The 23,083-nt window shown below is 40.6% G+C and overlaps 1 protein-coding gene across 1 annotated transcript in view; it reads left to right on the top strand.

Moving 5' to 3' along the window:
* Positions 1–23,083, top strand: part of LOC129712275 (retinoic acid receptor beta-like) — a 424,460-nt gene that overhangs the window by 240,503 nt on the left and 160,874 nt on the right. The window lies entirely within an intron of this gene.

Below are 23,083 nucleotides of genomic sequence, written 5' to 3'. Positions count from 1 at the left end.
TGACTCACTTTCTGTTCTGGCGTGCATGTGCTGTAATCATTAGTTAATATGTCCAATAAGGCATGATCAATAAAGTTATGGAGTCGTGCAGCACAGAAACCAACCCTTTGGCTTACCATGTCCATGCCAACCATTGTACATAAATATATTAGTTCCACTTACACTGAAAAACTCGGGGCACTGTTAGTGCATTGATATTTAATTATAAAAATGCTGTGAATTTGTGTCTGCTAATTAGACAGTAAGAGCTATAACTATCAAGCATACCCACCTACCACATAACATGATTTTTTTTCTGACAAGATATATCGAAAGCAGATGTATAAAATGCCATGGAACAATTGTTTCCCACAGAAATTAGCAATATACATTGCAATAAAGATGAATTAAAAGATATTAAGTAAATTCTAAGGCTTTTATTCTTCAAATTGCTAATGCAACTGGAACGGTAATTTTTTTTTTCAAGTCACGCAGTTCTTGTGGTGAATGTACCGTGCTGTTACATAGGGAGTACCAGGATCAAAGAACGGATGCTGATGTAGGGACACAAGGAACTGTAGATGCTGTAGATAGATACAAAATGCTGGAGTATCTCAGCGGGACAGACAGCATCTCTGGATAGAAGGAATGGGTAACATTTCGGGTCAAGACCCTTCTTCTTACTGAAAGTCATGGGAGAGGGAGTTTCAGAGATAAGGAAGAGTAAGAGATCAAAAGATGCTCAAAGAAAATGTAGAATAGACCACTGTTAGCTCAGAGAAGGTGACAACAAAGCAGGCAGAGATACAATGCAATCAGAGGGGCAGTCAGATTGGTTGGAGAACATTGAAAGGGGAGGATGGAGAGAGAGGGAAAGCAAGGGTTACTTGAAGTTAGAGAAGTCAATATTCATACCGTTGGGGTGTAAGCTGCCCAAGCAAAATATGAAACGCTGTTCCTCCAAATTGCACTGGGCCTCACTGACAATGGAGAAGGCCCAGGACAGAAAGGCCAGTGCGGAAATGGGAGGGGGAAGTAAAGTGTTTAACAACCAGGAGATCAGGTAGGTTTAGGCGGAATGAGTGGAGGTGTTCAGCGAAACGATCGCTGAGCCTGTCCTTAGTCTCGCCAATTTTTAGGAGTCTACACCTGGAACAGCGGATACAGTAGATGAGGTTGGAGGAGGTGCAAGTGAAGCTCTGCCTCACTTGAAAATACTGTCGGGGTCCTTGGATGGAGTAAAGGGAGGAGTTATAGAGATGGGTGTTGCACTCCTGCGTTTGCAGGGGAAAGTACCTGGGGAGGGGGTGGATTGGGTGGGAAAGGACGAGTTAACCAGGCAGTTGCGGACTGCAGAAAGCGGAAAGTGGTGGTGATGGGAAGATGTGGCTGGTGACAAAAGAGGAATAAAGGCGTGTAGTTTGTTATTTTAAAGCAGTTACTGCAATGTTGCGACCAGATTTAACGTGCAATAACAATTTTATAATGTTGTTAAACCTGAACAATTTGTTACAATTCTGTAATTTTCTGAAACCTGAGCAATTTATTACTGTGCTATATGTGTTGGATTGGATGTTAGGTGTTAAAAACGGAATTAATTCCAAAATTAAACTGGATGAGACTCCCTCCTTCATTGACAACAGAATCAGGCTGCATCTGCACAATCACAGCACTGATCTAAAGCATGATGGTTACGCTTTGCACCTGTACTATAGTTACAATCGGAATGCTCCATGCTACTTTTACTTCATTATCTCTAATGACTCTATTTATGGATAGCAATCACCAGTAATTCACCCTCCTGTTATTTAGCACAAAGTCAAAACCCAAATTTGGGAGAACAAAGCTTTTTACAGCACAGCTGAACAATCTCCATGGCTGAGTGGGCAAAGCATGAAAATGTGACTGGTCCACAATTGGCCTTATTGAAATTGTTTATAATTCTGATGCTATAACTGTGGAAACATACTGGGAGCCATTCACTTTATTACCAGGCACCTTATTCTAGAATCCTTTTTGTACCCTGAAGGTTCATAGATTGAGCCAGTTTGGAGGTCATATGGAACCGTTCTCGACAGTTATTGGAATGTAGTAAACCTTCGTTACAACGGACCATGGAGGGTGATGGGGATGGGAGTGAAATGGTGTCCATTATTGCCGATATTCTGCTATAACCAAGTAAAGGAGTATCATTGGATAAGTAGGGATTGGATAACCAGTGACTAACTCTACAGAACGTTTTTCCTTCTATTATTTATTATGTAAAAGAATATGTGTGTTATGATTGTGTTTATAATTTGTTGGGTTGTTTTGTTGTTTGTCTTTTGCACAAAAATCCGCGAGCATTGCCACTTTCATTTCACTGCACATCTCGTATGTGTATGTGACAAATAAACTTGACTTGACTTGACTAGTAGAATCAAAGAACTGCAGATGCTGATTAATACACAAAAGGACACAAAGTGCTGGAGTAACTCAGCAGGTCAGGCAGCATCTCTGGAGAACATGGATCGGTGATGTTTCAGGTCGAGACCATTCTTCGGACTCTCGGTCTGGATCTGGGCCTGGAATCCAGGTGAGTTGAGGTGAGGATCGGCGGAGTCATTGGTTGTGGCCTGCGGGCAGCCAGAGTGCAGGTAAGGGTCGTCTGTGGTGGCGGCAGCAGGCACAACCTGGAAGCAGCCAATGAAACGGTGTGGGCCAATGGTGGCGATAGTAGGTCTAGCCTGGAAGCAGCTGGGGAGATGGTGCAGGCCGACGTCAGTAGCCCAGGCTGGTGATGAAGATCAGTAGATCCCGGCTGGATGAGGCCAGGGTGGCGGTGCGGACCAGGTGGCCATTAGCAGCCTGGCCTGGAGGTGAAGGTTGGTAGGTCCGTCTGCTATAACCAAAATCCTTTATAAAGAAGCCCATAATAACAAGAGTTTACTGTAACATATAAAATTTCTCAGAGTGAATAAAGTAGGCTGATTGTACTGAGATTATAAGCAGGATATTTATGGCTGCTGTAACTATTTATACATTGTTGACAACCTTAAAGGATGAACTAAAGTAAAAGGTTCAGGAATTTCTTGAGGCAAGATTCTTTTGCTGTCGTTTCTAAATGAACATTTGGTATATATCAAAACTGCTTTAGAATTAGGAATTTACTGCTTTCAAAGTTTCAGGGTGGTATTCTGCAGGGAAGAGAGATTGTTGGGACTTCTTGATAAATGGAATGGGTTTCCTCTGAAGTAATGGGTTTCCTCTGAAGTGCTAAAAATTCTTAATAGAACTTGCTAATTACATATTATGTATTCCAATGCAGTCCAATAGTAGCAATCTGTTATCTTAAATAGAAGTAACATGTTACGATTGTTTAAACCAAAATGGATGATTTGCTATTTGCCATGTTAATTTGGACTTACTGTATGTACCTTGTGTTTGAAAAAGTAAGCACCCAAAAATGTTTAACTTGTATCTTAAAGTTAAACTGTGCCTAGTTCAGCCATGATCACCAATATTCTGTACAAATGTGTGATAACAAGATACTTTTTAATAGAAGTCCCAAAATCAAGATCTCTGCAAGGCATAAAGACCAACATTCATTCATTCATTTCCATATTCATTTTTATGATACTTGTACAAAGTGACAGCAGTTATATGAGGAAAAGATGGATTGGCTTTTTAACTTCTATTATAATTTCTTACTGATGAATTAAAAAAGGTAAGCATGCAACGGAAAGACAAGGAGTAACTCGCATTATAACTTATTTTTTATTTTTTGTACAATGCCTGTCTTTTGATGTTTATCAATTCAAGCTGCAGACTATGCCTGTTTGGAATTAGCCTTACTAGCAGGATAACAAGTGTGATCAAACAGAGCTCTTTTGGGGACTGACAGACTGACACTGCCAATTGAATCAGCGCAGAGCAAGCAATGCCAGCACTAGTATTATTCATAGAGCTATGGGCATCTGTACACAATACACAGTGTATGGAAATAGAGTCTCCCTAGTCTCACACTTTGGAATTCCTTGCAAAAGCTCAAAATGTCATCTTTGTTCTTTCCACTTTTTTTCTGAATTTAATTCTGATTTTTTAATTTTATTTTTTCCCTTGTTAACCACCCGTACAAATTGTTGGGGTTGGTCTGAACCATAAACATTTTCACAGACTTTACAGTATTTAATTGTATAACACCCGTTCTCTGAGAAGATGGACTTAGCAATGTTCAAAAAGATCTCTTAAGAAGCCATTTTTTAATTTGCTGTTATAAACATCATTCTCCCCACCATTTCCTCTTCTCCTAATTCAATTTCCCATCCCAATCCAAATCCAAATGTCCCATTAGAGCCTGGAAAATGTGTAGCCGTTAGGAAGTTTAAGCACAAATATTTTCAATACTGAATTTCAAACTCTCTCTCTTAGAAGAAGGCTGTAGCCATTATGGAACTATTTTCAGCTGGTATTTGGTTGATATGATCCCCTAAGACTTTTTTTGAAAAACTTAATGTCCTTCTAAAGCTTGGTCAGTTTTGCAGATGTTTACAGCAACTTGTTTATTTGTGTAATTATTATATTTGTTCAACAGCATAGGTGTCAAGTGACTATCATTTTTTGCCAACTCTGTTGTATCAACTTCCCTGGATTTATTTTGTTGTAAATATTTAACATCTAACTGATGCGTGCACAATTGGAAATTAGTAGGGGTTTTGTGACACTGATGCCAGTTGGCATTCTTTGTCAGTTAGATTTTTGATCAAAGTTCTGAGTTGCAAGTAGTGTTAATTTTGGTGTTGTGTTATGGATACCTGTTCCATAAACTGTTCAGAGTCTCATATCATAGAGAGCATGATCCCAGCAGTACTGAACAGCCAGACCTGGGTCAAAAGCACAGACTGAAGGGTCATTGGCAGTTCACTTTGTCAGATCTGGCAACTAGCAAATACCTACCTCTAAGAGCATATACTTTCTCATTACCTGCATAGAAAAAAATATTCCCAAGAAAAATGTAACTTGGACTATTCTTGAAATTACCAGCTTGGTTTGCAGTGTCAGAATTAAGCATGGTTCTCCATCAAGCCATTTAGACAAGAAATGTATAGTGAATTAATTAACAGGATTCATGCAGTGATAGGGGATAATAAATGAAGGTATGTTGTGAGAACTGACTGCTTTAATTAGTTGAAGATTCTTTCAATATTTTAGGTTAAACATTTTTGTTCAACTTTTGTTGTCCTTTTTATGTTGCTTTGACATTTGATATTAATCAGCTCAATGTCTAAAGGTTAAGGGTTCAAGTGCCTCTTAAGTTGAACACTAATGATGCCACATTGAAAGAGTGTGTTGTATTATCAGATGCACTTTAAATTCAACATTTATTGAGAGTGGTTTTTACATCGGTTGACACGACCATGATATGATGACAACATTCATTCCATGAGCTCCTGTCTACTTGTTCTAGTTGTTGTTAAAGGTTCCCCAGAGGCTATTTGAAGAAGAGTGGGGGTTCTCTTGATGTCCTCCCTGAATGTAATATCACTGAAAAACTGATTTAACATGTATCTGTTGGTAAATGGCTAAGGGCTATAATGGGTCTGTATAAAAGTAACCACAATAAAAAACAAATACATTGTTTATAAAACGTTTTGAAGGACATTTGAGAGAAAAGATAATACCTATCAGCAATTTTAAAAACACAATAGCTGTGGACTTTTGTGTGTAAATGAAATTTTGGTAATGAAGATCTGTTTTGCATGATTTCATTGTCATTCAGTTCTTTGAGGCATGTCCATTCCCCAAAGGGACCACATGCCCTTTGTCAGAATTGCACTGATTTGTGTAATTCTGGGGCTTAGAATATAAGAGCGGAAAGTTATAAACATGTTATAAACTTTATAAAATGTTGGTTAGGCCACAGCTGGAGTACCTGCGTTCTATTGTGATTGTGATGCAATAGCAAGGATACAATTGCACTGGAGAGGTGCAGAAGAGATTGACCAGGATCAAAGCTCAGTTTCCCCAGCACTTTGTGTTTCACTCAAGATTCTACCATCTGCAGTTCCATGTATCTCCAGATTGACCAGGATATCACCTTGCTGAAGGAATCTGATGGTGGTACATAAAATCATGAGGGGCATGGAGAGTGTAGATAATAGGAAACTTTTCCTCATAGCAGAGATATCCAAAACCAGAGGGCACAGGTTTAGGGTATAACAGATTTAGAGCAGATCTGAGTAGGAACTTCTTCACCCAGTAGATGGTTAGAATCAAGAACACATTACCTGATTGGGTGATGAAGGCAGGTACTCTCACAGCATGTGAGAAGTATCGAGATGAACTTCTGAATCACCAAAACATAGAACACAATGCACCAAGTGTTGGGAAATGGGTAGCTGTATGATGGCCAGTATGTACATGGTATGTCGATGGGTCCTTTTCTGTGCTGTAGCATTCTCTGACTTTGCGCATACTAGGACGATTCAGGTTTGATCTTTGGCCTGAATAGAATTAGCTGATCTCAGGCTGAGCTGTAGTGGGTCAACAACTGACATCACTTTAATGAAAACACTCACTCTCTGATGCCACAAGCTATTCAATTTGTCTTTGGATAACTCCTTGAAAGACCCGGCAGAAATTCAGTACTGAACGGCCTCCTGTGCATGCTATTCTGTGATTCTAAGCCCCCCTGCAGCAATTCCAGATATAATCTGGAATGCCACAAGTGAAAGAGTGCAGCCATGTCATTGCCAAATGAGATGCTGAGCAGAACCTCTGCCTACTTATAAATGATTCCGTTGCACTATTTGAAAAATATAGGTCTTCCTGCTTTTATGCTGATATATTTATCCCTCAACCACGCAGGCGTAAATATAGTTCAGTCATTTATTTACGCCTGTTTTGGCTGACACGTTACTATAATAACTATAAAAAAAGATATTTGTTAAGTGTACTTTTGGATGTCCTGGGGTCATTGGCGATACCATATTAACACTACATTTGTTCTTATTTCATTGGAAGTATAGACAAGTATCAAATGATGATTTGGAAAGTGAGAACTGGTTAAAATAATGGTATAGTTAAGTTAAATTACAATACGTCATCATAACCTAACTGCTCCTCCTAGCAGAGCTGGTCCTCACCCTCAACAACTTCTCCTTCAACTCCTCCCACTTCCTCCAAATCCAAGGCATAGCTATGGGCACTCGCATGGGCCCCAGCTATGCCTGCCTCTTCGTAGGGTGTGTCGAACAATCATTGTTCCAGGCGGACACTGGCCCTATCCCCAAATTCTATCTCCGCTACATTGACGACTGCATTGGTGCCACCTCCTGCACCCATGCAGAACTCACTGACTTCATCAACTTCACAACTAATTTCCATCCTGCACTCAAATTCACTTGGACCATCTCCAACATCTCTCTAACATTTCTGGATCTCACTGTCTCCAGCACAGGAAACAGACTATTGACCGACATCTATTACAAACCTATTGATTCTCATAGCTATCTAGGCTACACTTCTTCCCACTCTGCTTCCAGTAAAGGCACTATCCCCTACTACCAATTCCTCTGTCTGCGCCCAGGATGAGGTTTTCCGTGTTAGATCATTGGAGATGCCTAACATCGGAGATGCTGGAAAGCTGAAATTTCTTGCTGATTTACAAATTTCATTAATTGGTTTAACCTACAGCCTCTACCGAACGCACGTCGGAGGGCATTACTGAACACCTGCAGTAGTTTTACAAAGAAGCATTAAGGAGAAGGTTTTTCACCAATCCAGCTCCCCCAGGTGTGGACAAAGATTGAAGTCCACACCTGGGTACTGGTGTTTAGGATACTGAGTTGGATGATCAGCCATGATCATATTGAATGGCGGTGCAGGCTCGAAGGGCCGATTGGCCTACTCCTGCATCTATTGTCTATGTTTCTATGTCCTCATTCTCTAGGAAAAGGGGCTTCCCCTCTTCCATTATAGATGAGGGTCTCACGAGGGTCTCCTCAATATGCCGCAGCTCCGCTCTTGCTTCTCCCCCCATTCGCAACAAGGACAGAGTCCCCCTTGTCCTCAACTTCCACCCCATCAGCCATCGCATACAACATATAATCCTCCAATACTTTCGCCACCTCCAACTGGGTCCCATTACTGGCCATATCTCCCCATCTCCACCCCTTCCTGCTTTCCGCTGAGATCGTTCCTCCGTCACTCCCTGGTCAACTCGTCCCTTCCCACCCAAACCACCCCCTCCCCAGGTACTTTCCCCTGCTACTGCAGGAGATGAAACACCTGTCCCTTTACCCCCCCCCCCCCCTTCTGTCTAAGGACCCCGACAGTCTTTTCAGGTGAGGCAGAGATTCACTTCCTCCCCCTCCAACCTTATCTACTGTATCTGCTGTTCCAGGTGTCAACTTCTGTACATTGGCGAAACCAAGCGCAGCCTCGCTGATCGTTTTGCTCAACACCTCTGCTCAGTCCGCCTTAACCTACCTGATCTCCTGGTTGCTCAGCATTTTAACTTCCCCTCCCATTCCCAATCTGACCTTTCTGTCCTGGGCCTCCTTCATTGTCAGAGTGAGGCTCAGCACAAATTGGAGGAACAGCACCTCATATTTTGCTTGGGCAGCTTACACCCCAGCGGTATGAACATTGGCTTCTCTAACTTCAAATAGCCCTTGCTTTCCCACTCTCTCCATCCCCTCCCCCTTTCCAGTTCTCCATCAATCGTATGGACCTGTCCCACTTAGGTGACTTATTAGGCGGCTGCAGGAGACTATGCAGTCGTCGCATGGTTGCCACATGTTCGCGGGTGGTTGCCGGGGAGTCGCTTTCATGGTCGTGAGGAGTTCCTGCAATCTGGGAACCAGTCGCGGCCTCATTATGGTCGCCGTGAATTTTTCAACTGACTAGAATGAAGCTGCCATGTAGAGAAGCAAGAATTCTCGTGCCGTAGGTGGGTCGCCAGGAGGTCCTAATGGGTTGCCAGAAGGTCGAAGGTTCTTGGAGGTTCTCGTAGGTTGTAGCTGGTGCTGACCAGTGAATTTCATTGGCTCATTGGGGGTAAAAAAAGGTAAGCAGTACTTTTCAGAACCAAGGATAACCGACCGGTAATGTTAATTGTCCGCTGAGCTTCACAGCCGTGTATCTCTGGCTTCTTAAAAGTTGTCTCCACTCCTCTCTCCCCAACCCCCCCCCCCCCCCCCCCCCCCCCCCCCCCCCCCCCCACCTTTTAAAGGACTTACCGTAACTGTGCTTTAGCTGTCTTAATTACAGCACCAACCTTCCTGTTCATCGCGGTGTGTGTCTGTTTCACCTTGGCTTTGCACCGTATGATTTTTTCATTTAGACAGCACTCCCCCCGCTTGCCCTGATACCCATCTGCATAATGGGCTGGTGAAGGAAGTGAAGTGTTTCACTTGACAGTCACCGGCAGTCTGCTGAAAAATCGCTTAAGTGGGACAGGCCCATTACTGTCTCCGACTACATTCTATCTTTGTCCCGCACACTCCCCTGATATTATTCTGCAGACCCAAAACGTCACCCATTCCTTCTCTCCAGAGATGCTGCCTGTTGTGTCTACCTTCGATTTTAACCAGCATCTGCTGTTCTTTCCGACACACAACCTAATGAAGTGATGCTGATCAGCTAAGCTTATAGGTGAAGAAGATAACTGGTTGGAGCACAAGTTTGTGTCCTAAGATACTGAGTAGATTTTCAGCTTTTCACCTCGGCACAAATCTGGAGACACAGATCAGAAACTGGCTAAAATCTTATTTTCATTGATTTTGATGGAAATAGATATGAGATAGTTTCTATAATGGACAGCCAAAATACAGTACTAGTTTTATCCCAGGGCATTAAGTTGGAAAAGTGACCCAGCAGTACTCAAGAAAGGAGAGATAAGGGGAGAAAGACAGAAGTAATATATTGAATCAGTGTCGGGAATCCAGTACATCTCTTTCGACAGTGTAGATAAACCGGATTGTTTTGATGAGCATAATGCTGTTGTTTCTTGCTTCTCACCCACATGATCTTCCCTATTGTTGCAGAATTTGAGTGTGTTTCCAACTATGAAAACTTGATGGGGGCAACTGCTGTAAATGTACGCTCCACACATTTTCCCCCAGTGTAAAGCATTGCCCGAAAGAGCAATACTGCTGGAGTTTAAAGAAGGGACATATAAAATGAATTACTAATGTGCTGCATAACTTTCCACTGGCTCAGTCCTGCATTTGGTAGACTAATGAGCAAAAAACCTTATTTCTTCTGTCATTAAAAAATTAAGCCAAAGAAACAATAGATACTAACATTGAAATTAAATGTTTCCATATTTATAATGGGAAATATATTTTAAGGTTTTAATATTGCCTGGTATATGGCTCATAATTAAGTGGGCATACTACTACCACACCTTTTATACTGCGATAAAGCTGCAAACTTCAGCCTTCAGGTGGAAAGAACAATATTCATAAATTTCAAAGTTTTGGTAGTCTGTTAGTGTGTGATATATTTTTACAACAGATAATTTATTATAAAGCTGACATACCATTCTCTTCTTCCTTGTCCCTCTTGCTCAAAACAAAATTAACATGTGTATTTGAATTTGATTGCCACAGATGTTGAATGCCAGTACTTTGCTGGTACACGTTGAGTGCCAGTACTTTGCTGGTACACGTTGAATGCCAGTACTTTGCTGGCACACGTTGAATGCCAGTACACACCCACCCATAGTTCATTTTTCTGGATGCAGACAGTTAAACAAGCTAAACCTCTGATTATGATAGCCGTCATGCGAGGTAGGACAGGCTCCATTTAGGAACAGGCTTCAGGTCCTAAGACGCCATTCCAACAATGCCCTGAAAGCCATTGATAACATCAGTTCTCAAAGGCTTTTTCAGCATTATGTAAATGTTTTTGATAGTCAAATAATTAAAACAATTGAAAACTAAAAGAAGAATAAATTTACATGAAAATATTGAATTCTGACAAATAGTTAAACAATAAAATAAATTAGGTCTAGCAATTGCATCTCCTTAGCTTTTTCCACAGGGTCAATGACCATATACAGACCATCGTTTAACCCGAGCATGCACAACTCTATCTATAATTATGAGTTCTACAGCAGAGTGGAAATTCAGTCGTGTGGCATCTGAGTGCCAAATCGTGGCTGAATTTGGCCTTTTACCAAGCACAGAAAGAGTACTGAATTACATTGAGAGATGGTCCGAATCATCACTGATCAGTGAGCATGATGTGACCCAAAATGTTTAATCAGAAAATTGAAGCGTTTTGTCATAAATTTATTCTTTATTAATAAAATGAATGCTTCCGTCTTATTGTGAAATAAGAAAGTAGAGTGATTCCAATGTTTTTCTGTTCATTCCACCTGCAGATAGTAAATCACAAGATAACTTTGATTTTTAAATAATTCTGCAAAGAAATGGCTAGATGGATGAAAGTGAATTTGATCCCTATGGTACAAATGCTTTAAATGGGATTGAAATTATTATCTTTATAATATACTTGCTATTAATATGCAAATTTGTGTGCTCTCTGGCAACACAATGGTAACAGTAGGATAACACATAATTGAGTAGAAGACATGGACAAAAATATTATTTAATGTGCTTAGAAATGTACTGTAAGTGGGCTGAGCTAGTTATGAAATTGATGAAGGAAGCTGTCACATCAGAGCCTGTCACATCGAAGGTCATTGCAGGATTAAATACTTTAAAAGTGGAATAATGTCTAAATGAAATTGTCAGAAGTAAGGAAAAGTACAGGGGCACAAACTAAATTTAAAAAATAATAAAAGTAAAGAAAATGAAAGTTGACTATAACTGTACACCATAATTTTCAGGTCATAAGAACATAATAAAAGGAAGTATGAACAGGCCATTTGTCCCTTTGAGCCTGCTCTGCCACCTATTAAGATCACAGCTGATTGCGTATCTTGTGCATTTTTGTAGCTCAACATCCATATCCTCTGACTCCTTGGAATAAGATGGCTGTCCGAAAATGGTTGTCACTAGAATTTAGAAGGAAGAGAAGTGATCTCATTCCATATCCTCTGACTCTGATGTCCAAAACCTTTCACTCTCAACTTTGAATACACTCATATAGTAAGCATCCACAGCCTTCTGATTAAAGATCTACAAAGATCTACAACTTCTTCTCATTCTAGGTGGTTGATGTTTTGTTCTGGGAGCCTCTCAGGACCTATCTTATCAGTTCCTCTCAGAATTTGGTATGTCTCAATCAGATCACTTCTCTGCCTTCTAAACTCTAGTGAGTTAAAGTCAATCTCTCCTTGTTGGGCAACCAAGGAGTCAGTATAGTATTGGAGAACTATAAGGTAAACATATCCTCTTTTAGATATGGAAACCAAAATTGTTCACAGCAATTGTTGGATAGTGCAAATATCTCCATTTCCAGCCTGGAAATAATACCTGCACGGCTGCTGACAATACAGTTCTTGCTTTCCTTTGACATTGCACTTGTAACTGCAGAGTGGCAAATTTGGGTGTGGATTCCTTATTTAAGTATAATTAAATATTGTTTCCGTATGAGGTACAAGCAGCAGATTTGTTCTAGGTAGATATGATTGCCTGCTGAGTGCACTTGCCCATTTTCTCTCTCTTCCAGAGGGTAATATCCACTATAAGATGCATGCTTTGGAACCATCCAATTCTCTATAGACTTCTATAATATTAAACAACTGTAGAAAGTACCCAATATGTTGTGCTTGTTGAAACACAGCAACAGTCAGGAAAAATAACTAACAGTAACTACCTTGCAAGTATTTGTTGATCCCTTAAAATAGTGTTACATAAGCTCCATCATACTATTGACTGCACTCTGTCTGTTAAACTGCCTGAGCTGAAGCATTGAGCTCCACAATGATACTGTTGCCATTAAATCAATGTTGTCTTCCGATTGCTGTCATAATCTACTTATTCTATAAGTGTTCAATGTTCGTCCTTTGTTATTCACAACAACTCGCCTTCAAATGTCTGATTTATATAACTCTATTTTTGTATCCAAAGAATGTACATTGTTGAACTAAACTTCAGGCCAAATCTGTCTTCAAAATACAAAGCTGAACTAGGCCACCGGAAGAACATATTCAGAATCTGAACTTGCTTTGAATTTCTCTTAAGCTAATAATTATAGATAAATAAATTTGGAATTTCCTTAAAAAGTGACCATTCGTTTTTAGCTCGGATTGAAAAGTTGCATCATGGGAAAAACACAACTTACATTCAAATTAAAACGGAGAATTGCTAAAGTTTTTTTTTTCCTGGATTGATAAAAAACATATTTGTCTAGAATTAAAATAGAGCTGCTTTTGTTTCCCAACTTTAGGTGTCTTATAAATAAAACCAGTATTGAATATACACTGAGGTATGTCGCAAATCTGTTCCTAATTACTTGTACTTTAGTTGAACTTTAGCGTTTCCTTTGACATAGTGCCTAATGTATGCGAACTACATGTCTTCAACAGTGAATTCATAAAAAAATCCTGTCTGACTTCTTTCTGTGCCAACAAAAACGAGGTATATCAGAATGTTTTGATGAAATGCAACACTTTCTATACTCTAATTAAATAAAATTGCTCTATTCCACATGAGGCTTGCAGCTTCGTACTGCAAACTCCCCCTGGGTCTGTACAGGAAATGCCTATTGCTTTACAACTTCTTTCTTTTCTGGAGACTATATTGCTTTCTCCTTTCTTTGTTCCTTTTTTCCCCATTTTGTTCTTCCTTCCAAGAACTGCTAGCTCTTGATGAGTGCAATTCTATGGACATGAGGAACTGCCGGACAGCATTATACCTCAATGCTGGGGAGTTCCACTTGGTCACACCATTCATTGAATAATGAGTTCCAGATCCTGATTGCTGTCCAATGACTACTATTAAAACTGTGTCTGTGGATATTACTTGACAACCATAGTACCCACCATTTGCCTGCTCCAATCATCACTGACCCCTCCACTCACTACCTTAGTCTGATGGCGGTTTTGGCTCATATTTGAAGTGTGACCACTTTGATGAATAAACAATTGGTCCTTTTGAAACTCTTGTTGCAGAAAAAATGCTTTATTTGAGAAAAAAGAAAAGTGAAGGAGAAAATTAAATGAAGCAATGTTTATCTGATGGTTGTCAACAACAATAACCTGTTTTCTGATAGGATATCTTACTGTAGCAAAATCTCCATCTAATAACATATATGACCTTTCAAAGAGACCATGCGTGGGTAGTGTTTTCTTTACAGAGCTATTGTTTCATTTGATATGTGGTTTAAAAGTATTCAGGTGTATTTAATTGAACAAATTGCACGTTGATAGTGCACATTGTCATAATAGCAATGTCAAAAGAATATTGCTTTTAAAAGGAATTAATTTCGATTTTGGATTGATATAATTGAGGTGTAAATGGAGCTTTATAAACGGAGGATAAATTGGTCCCTCCCTTTGCATTCAGAAAGTAAAGGCATCTTCGTTCTGTGTTTCTTTGAATTGGGAAATCTATTTTGTTTGAAAAATTGCATGATGTGTATAAATCTTTTTGGCTGCATTTCCTTGTACAGCACTTAGTGGTACCTTGTAGTACGTTTACACACAAGTACATTTATGGCAATTAAAGAATGGAAACAGATAATTTTGCTGAAACAATCTTTATCAGCTTGTATTTTATTTTTCATACCAGTAAATGTTCTTAGTTATGTTTATCTACTACCTGTGCGTCTCCATTTTCTTCATGCACCCATTGATTATAATCTTGAATGTTGACATAGTTTCTGCCTTCAATACTTATCAAGAAAATTAATTTCACAGTTACAGAATGATTGTGCATGAAAGGGTTTCTCTTGCCTTCTGGTCTCAGAATCTTGTATTTACATCTGTTAAGGGCTAGTAATCAAGAAAATTGCCAGAATGTTCAGAGGGGCCCGAAAAAGATCAGTGGTTATACGATTATCCAGTCCAGTCCAGACCAGTTATCCAATTGATGTGAGTCCAGTGAGGCAGCATCCCAGCCTCACTGGACTCGCATCAATTTGCATACAGGGCAAATAGATCCACAGAGGATGCCATCTCTCTGGCTCTTCACACTGTCCTGACTCACCTGGACAGACAGGGCACGTACGTGAGGATGCTTTTCATAGACTACAGCTCTGCCTCCAACACGGTCACCCCCACCAAGCTCACCACCAAACTCCACCAGCTAGGCTTCAGCTCGTCGATATGCGACTGGATCCTGAACTTCCTGACAGAGCGACCGCAGGCAGTGAGACTGGGCCCGCACCTGTCCTCCACTATCACCCTGAGTACCAGCACACCACAGGGCTGTGTACTGAGCCCCATGCTCTACTCCCTCTTCAGACACAACTGTGTTCCTGCATTCGACATCAACACCATTGTCAAGTTTGCAGACGACACAACGGTGATCTGGCTGATCACCAACGGTGATGAAACACACTACAGAGCGGAGGTGCAGAACCTGGCGGACTGGTGCTCAGACAACAACCTGTCCCTAAACACCTCTAAGACCAAGGAGCTGATTATCAACTTCAGGAGGTCCCATAATGGAGAATACGCTCCAATCTCTATCAACGGGGACAGTGTGGAGAGAGTGTCCAGCTTTAGGTTTCAGGGCACATGCATTTCAGAGGACCTCACATGGTCCACCAACACCGCTGCGCTGGTCAAGAAGGCACAGCAACAACTGTTCTTCCTGAGAACACTGAAAAAGACTGGTCTGCCCCAACAGCTGCTGACAATCTTCTACCGCTGCACCACAGAGAGCATATTAACGTATGGCATCTCTGTGTGGTATCTCAGCTGCACGGAGGCGGAGAGGAGAGCTCTTCAGCGCGTCATCCACAGAGCACAGAGGATCATTGGGACACAGCTACCAGCCTTGGAGGGCATCTACTATACACGGTGCCTCAGGAAGGCCGTCAGCATCCACAAAGACTCCTCACACCCTTGTAATAGTCTGTTCGAACTTGTACCTTCCCGCAAACGTTACAAGGCCTTCCACGGCCGCACCTCCAGACTCAGGAACAGCTTCATCCCCAGAGCAATAGCTGTTCTGAACCGGCCCTGCTGAGTGCCCCCCACCCCCCAATGAACTGTCTCCCTCGGATGGTCACGTCGCACATCGACCCGGCACAGACATATTTACACTTTATACTGTTTTACTGTTTTTTTTATAAATCATGTTTCTCTGGGTATCTAAATTTTTAGTTGATTAAATTATGACATCGGATGGAAGCTGCATACCAAATCTCGTTGCACCTCTGTGCAATAATAATAACATTTATTATTATTATTATTATTATTATTATTAATTAATCAACTGTAAGGCTGGATGGAAAACAGGAAACTATTCGCCTTAGCTTATGCCCAGCTCTCTCAAATCTAATAGTTTTGCTAATCAAGTCTGCGGTCCTCACTCTTTAATATCATCTCATAATTGGCTTCCCGTAAAATAAACAAATATTTGTACTAATTTAAGCCAGATTGCATTATGTATAAATAAACAATATGTTCCCTAAAAAAAGTCGTTATGTCTACTTTATGGGGTCCAATAACTAAGGTCTTATTAGGATTTACAAATCCATAATTTATAGAATCTGTAAAACTTGTGATATCTATAATCATAATTACATACTAATTAATCTGTTATTCTATGTTTGCTACCCCGTGAGTTAAAAAAAACTGTTTTATTTTCCTTTCAAGTGTATTTTGAAAACTCTATTTGAATAATATTATTGAATCTACTTCCACCAAGCTTTTTAAAAGTGCATGCTTAAACTAACATTTTAAGTTGATACAAACCACTTCAGGAAGAATAAAATAAATCCTAGTGTGGAAATTTAAACATTTTCTGAATATTGAACCAAGCAGTGGCATATAAACTTTCTGTAATCTGTGAACATGTCAGAATATTGTTTGTGTTTGTATAAACTGTTCTGTGATTGTTGTACAGGGGAATTCTCATTATGGTTATATTAGGTCAAATCGTTTTAAGACAATGAATTAGATATTGAAGTGAAGGATGTCAGTACTAAATGGAGCAATTTCCATTGTTTCATTGTTGACACAAGGAACTACATATGCTGGTTTACAATAAAAGACACAAAGTGCTGGAGTAACTCAGTGGGTTAGGCAGCATCTCTGGAGAACATGGATAGGCGAGGTTCCTTTGTTAATGGCAAACTTTAAAATGTAGATTTAGCGCCACAGCATTGAAACAGACCCTTCGGTCCACCAAGTCCACGCCGGTCAACGATCACCACGTATAATCGCACTATCCTACATCCCAGGCTAGGAACAATTTACAATTTACAGAAGCCAATTAACCTACAAACCTCTACATCTTTGGAGCATGGAAGGTAACCAGAGCCTCCAGAGAAAATCCACACAGTCACAGGGAAAACATACAATGTACAGACAGCATCCATAGTCAGGATGGAACCCGGGTCTCTGACGGTGTAAGGCAGCAACTCTACCGCTGCACCACTGCGCAACACGACCAGATCCAGAGAGAATCTCTTATTTGTCAAATAGGGAAGATTCCTTTACTCTACTATAACTTTTGTTCAAAATAACACAAACCATTTTTATAAAGTTAACATGAAAATTGCTTTAACATTAAATGTAGCAAACAGCTACATCTGAGTGACCAGATAGATGGCTTATTGCCAGAGAATTGCTCCCTTAGCTTCTGTGAGGAACTAGTCAATAAGCATTCCAAATATAGTGTCCCTTAACAGTATGACTGCATTCATTCTGTCCTGTATATTGGTTCTGCAAGTACTCAAGCTCTCGAACCTATACTTAGAGACTAACTAGGTGCAACATGCTACTGCACTTATGCAAACATAAACAAGGAAATCTCAGTGGCACTACATAAAGCTAATGTAACCTCAAAGCACAAATGAAGGGGGAGGGGGGGGGTGCCAATGCTGGTCATGTGATTGCGACAAGGTGTATGGTAGCATTGGAACAGGAATAAGCAAGCCCCACCCATTATTGAATTAGATCAGGGCTGATCTAATTTCGCAATAGCATACCACTGCAATTTTTTCAATTCCCGCACCTCTCTTAGAACAAAATGTACCAATTTGAAGATAATTTTCATGTTATGAAAATGAGAAGCATAAGAATACTTTAGTCAGCGGTCGAAGCCTTTCATCCCATTACATGGGTTGTATTTGAGATCAATGATAAAAACTCTATTGAGACACTTGGAATACATGTGTGCATGTAGAGAGGCAAGAAGCACCAGATGGGCAAGTAAAGTTTAGTCGGATCAAATCCTTTGGAAATGTTATTTTCATCTAGGTTGTATCTCTGTTAATATCTGGTTAAATTTCTCACAGTGTTAATGTATTTGGATCTGGTAACTATTAGAATCTGTCAGTTTTACAAGAATAAGGTCTATGATTATAGGCCAACGTCATTTTACTCATGGCGCTAGACAGCATGTCTGAAATGCTAAATTAATATCTAACACCATTCTTCAAAAAGCAAAAAGATGCTCCTGAAATCTCGGCAAAGGTAGATATAGTTGGCATTCTGAATGAGCATTAAAAAAAGGAAGCACAATAAAGACCATCAAGTACATCACTTGGTCCAAATGGAATGCATACTTGATTCCTGAGGGAGGTAAAGGTGGAAATGCAGAATCCCTGACCATAATCATCCAAGCATTAATAGACTCATGAATGGTGCCAAAGGACTAGATACAGCAAACATCACACATGCATTCAATAATGAGCATTGACATTATACCCTTACTTCAAGACAATCATTTTGATCTTGCAGGTTGGAAAAATCTCAAAATAATAATGATGGACAGAATTAGCCATCCTTTGGACAAACGAAGGCTGATTGGTGAAAGCCAGCACTGATCTGTTAAAGACGAATCATGTCCAATTATCTTCACAACATTTTTTGATGAAGGATTGACGAGGGAAATGTAGTTGACATGATAGATATATATTTCCAAAGGAATATTATAAGGTGCCATGTCATTGGTTTGATATCAAGTTTGAAGGCCTTGGAATGAAAGAGTCTGCAGTATCATGGATGCAAAATTGGCTAGGATACAGTACATTGACAGTAGCAGTAGTGGTCCATCATGGGCACTGACCTCCCCACCATTGAAGGGATCTATAGGAGACGCTGTCGCTAAAAGGCAGCCAGCATCAAGGATCCATACTACCGTGGCCACGCCCCCATTTCACTCTTGCCGTCGGGTAGAAGAGATAGGAGTCTGAAAACTATAAAGTCCAAGTTCAGGAACAGCTTCTTCCCAATAAACACCAGGTTATTGAACACTGCGAACTCCAACTAATCTCCAAATTACTAACTGCTTTGGTTGCACTAGGGACTTTGGGCGTTGTTTTGTTTTGCACTATATTGGGTTTTTTTAATTGAACTTTTTTTGTTTGACCATTATATTATCTATTAAGTACTGTTTACAAACCTGCGTCGCTGCTGTAAAAAATAATTTTTGTGTTCCATTTTGTTGCAAATTACAATAAAACACTCTTGAAAGTGAAAGAATAAAACAATGGAAAATGTTGGAAACTCTCAGCGGGTTATGCAGCAGTGATAAAAAGAATAATGCTTGAATTATTGTTTCTGGTTGAAGACCCCATTAGAACTTGGAGAGCAAGAAAATAAGTTTACTTTTAATAGCAGAGGGAGCAGTGAGGTGGTTGGATTGGATAGAGGGAATATCTCTGATAGTGTGAGGCTGTGGTTGCCATGGTGGTAAGCTGTTAATTAATTTATATAGTTGATAGATTAATGTTACACATGAAAGCCGAGTTTAGTTTAAGTTTAATTTAGAGATACAGCATGGAAACAGGCCCTTCTGCCCACTGAGTCCATTTCGACCATTGATCACCCCTACACATTAGCTTTAATTTATCCCACTTTTGCATCCATTCCCTATTAGTGACAATTTACAGTGGCCAATTAACCTAAAAACCCACACATCTTGGGGATGTGGGAAGAAACAGGAGCACCCGGAGAAAACCCATGAGATCAGAGGGAGAACGTGCAAACTCCACCAGACAGTGGTCAGGGCTGAACCTGGGTCTCTGGCACTGTGAAGTGGCGGCTCTACCAGCTGTGCCACTGAGAAATGGGAAAAACTGTAGGAAATGCTCTGAATATTAGGCAGAATTGGGCACAATTTCCAAATGTGCAATTTTGATACAAAATCTGGAGGTGTGTGAACTGTGAGGACGAGAGTAATAAAATTCAAGTTCATATAGACAGGTTGATGGATTGGTTGATGGTGTAACATTAGCAACGTCTGGTACTCCAGCATGATCCTAAGCGTGATGCTGAAATCTAATGCTGAGAAAGGTGAAAGATTATAGTTTGGTAGTAAGAATGAACAGAGGGAACATAAACTAGAGATACTACCTTTGTCCTGTCCACCCTTCCCACACCTTCTCTGCAATTGAAAACATACTTATTTTCTGTCTTTCTTCATTCTGATTACCTGAGATGTTAGCTTTGTTTCTTTTTGCACCATTGCTGCCCGACTTCTTGAGTGTTTATACTATTTTTTTGTATTGTATTTTAAAAAGGCATAAAATAACATTAAAAATTTAGACAGTTTTAGACAGCTACTTGGACAGGAAAGATGTAGAGAGATATGGACCAAACACTAGCAAATTGGATCTTGGTCGGCGCAGATGAATTATGCTGAAGGACCTGTTTTCATGCTGGATCGGTGAAAGACCACTATTATTCGGGTGCTAAAGGAAAGTAAGATAATGCTCCTTAATGAGTACAGTCCACCCTAGTTATTAAAGACTTTTTTAAGACGTCCGCTCGTGGTGGTAGTTGGTGGGTGACGTGCAGTGGAGTGTTGGGAGGTGGAAAGGCAGCAGTGAGGAGAGAGAGAGATAGAAAGAGAGTAAACAGTAAAACAGTCTTGAAGTGCGTTGCATTGGGCATGGTTCTGCAGCAGCTGCAACATAGGAAGGTCTCGGAGTGTTGGATGCAGACACAGTGTGTGCCACTACACCTGCGTCGCCTTGGCAATGCGTGCCTCGGTCACGGTGCGGGGCTCCCATCACACCGTCCCCCACTGCCACCAAGTTACCCAGTGAGCAGGCGCCAAGTGGCGTGTTTCTGATTGTGGGAGCCGGGATAGCGAGCAGCATGAAAGTGGCGCGTGTACCGGGACTGTCCCTGGTGCACCACATTTGGGGCCGGGGGCTCTGAGCCTCGCCAGCCTGTGAATTCCTCCTGATTTAATCATCCCAATGCCTTCTTCACCCCCCGGCCTTGAGTTAAACTAGTTAATATTTAGACCTCCTTACTCAGTTATTGCAGACAAAATGGTAATCCCCCCCTACATGGTCCGTTATAATGAGGGCTTACTGTACCATGCAGTGGCTCTGACGTCCATCATCTATGAGAGACTGGTGATGGCGCACATTAACTCCAGCCTCCAAGACAGATATTGATCCATTGCAGCCTGCTTACTGTCACAACATGTCCACAGTAGATGCCATCTTCCTGGTTCTAAACGCATCTCTGGAACACCAAGACAGCAAGGACACTTATGTTAGACTCCTCTTTATCAACTGTGGCTCTGCCTTCAATACCATATTCCCATCCAAACTCGTCTCCAAATTCCTGGAGCTAGGAATCAGTCCCCCCCCCCGTATGCCACTGGATTCTTGTCTTTCTGACCAACAAGTTCCTTGGCGTTAATGTCACCAATGATCCGTCATGGACCAACCACATTGAAGCGGCCAATGAAGCAGACCATATCCTCAGGAGCCTCTACATTCTCAGGAGACTGAGCAAATTTGGCACGTCTCCAATGACTTACAAACTTCTATAGATGCTCCATAGAAAACATACTGTTACGTTGCATCACAGCTTGGTTTAGGAACAGATCTGTCCAAGACTGCAAGCAATTGCAAGAGTTATGAATGTAGCCCTGTCAATCATACAGACCAGACTCCCCACCATTGACACCATCTGCATTTCATGCTGCCTCGGGAAAGCAGCCAACATAACTCAAAGCTTGTCACACCCTGGTCATTCCTTCTTCCCACTCCCATCAGGGAGAAGATATAGAAGCTTGAAAGCATGCACCACCAGACTCGGGAACAGCTTCTTGCCCTCTATTATCTGGCTTTGAACGGTCCTTCCATAAGCTTGGATACTGTCCAATTCACCTCTACCCCATTGCGGACATTGAACTTTGTCAATAGAATAGGTGCACTGCAGTGCTGGAAACTACATTCTGTATTCTGTACCTTCCCCTTTGCTCTACCTAATTTATTTGAGTTTGGCTTGATTGTATTTGTGTATAGTATTACATGGTCTGATATGATAGCATGAAAAAATAAAGCTTTTTTATGTACCTCGGTAAACGTGACAATAATAAACCAAAACCGAATGCCGTTTGTTGAAAATAGGAGGGCGAGTAGATAAAGAATTAAAAAAAAGCAGACAGATCATAGGTTTATAAATAAAGGCATGGCATACAAGTGCAAGTAATTTATGAATCATTATGAAACCACAACTGTAGTATTGTGCCATTTCTGGATGCCACATCCTAGGGAAGGTGTGAAGGCTTTGGAGATGGTGCAGAAAACATTTAAAACAAAACAATTGCAAAGATGAGGGACTTCAGTTATGTAGATAAACTTGAGAATCTGTTGTCATTTTACAATTTGTGTCCCTTTTAGAATTGTGACCTCTAGTTTATTTTAGATTTATTGAGTTGTACAGCATGGAAATTTGCCCTTCAGCTCAACTCATCCATGCCGATTAAGATGTCTGTCAACATTAATTCAATTTGAAAGGGGATCCGACAGAAGTATCGAAAATGGTATGGATATTTACAGCAGAAATAGAGAAAAGCTATTTCTATTAAAGGAGAGGTTCCAAAATTAAGTCATAGAATGAAGGTGATTGGTCATTAAGTCATAGAATGAAGATGATTGACCAAAAAACACAAGGTTTTTTTTATTTTTACAAGAGGAATTGTTAAGGATTGGGATACATCCCAATCTTTAACAATTGCTAATGTAAAAATAAAAAATTCCTTGCCTTGTGTTTTTTGGT

This window comes from Leucoraja erinacea, chromosome 2 (assembly GCF_028641065.1).
Source record: "Leucoraja erinacea ecotype New England chromosome 2, Leri_hhj_1, whole genome shotgun sequence".
NCBI classification, from domain to species: Eukaryota; Metazoa; Chordata; class Chondrichthyes; order Rajiformes; family Rajidae; genus Leucoraja; species Leucoraja erinaceus.
Note: the sequence above shows the minus strand (reverse complement) of the source record. Positions and strands in the feature narration are given on the sequence as shown.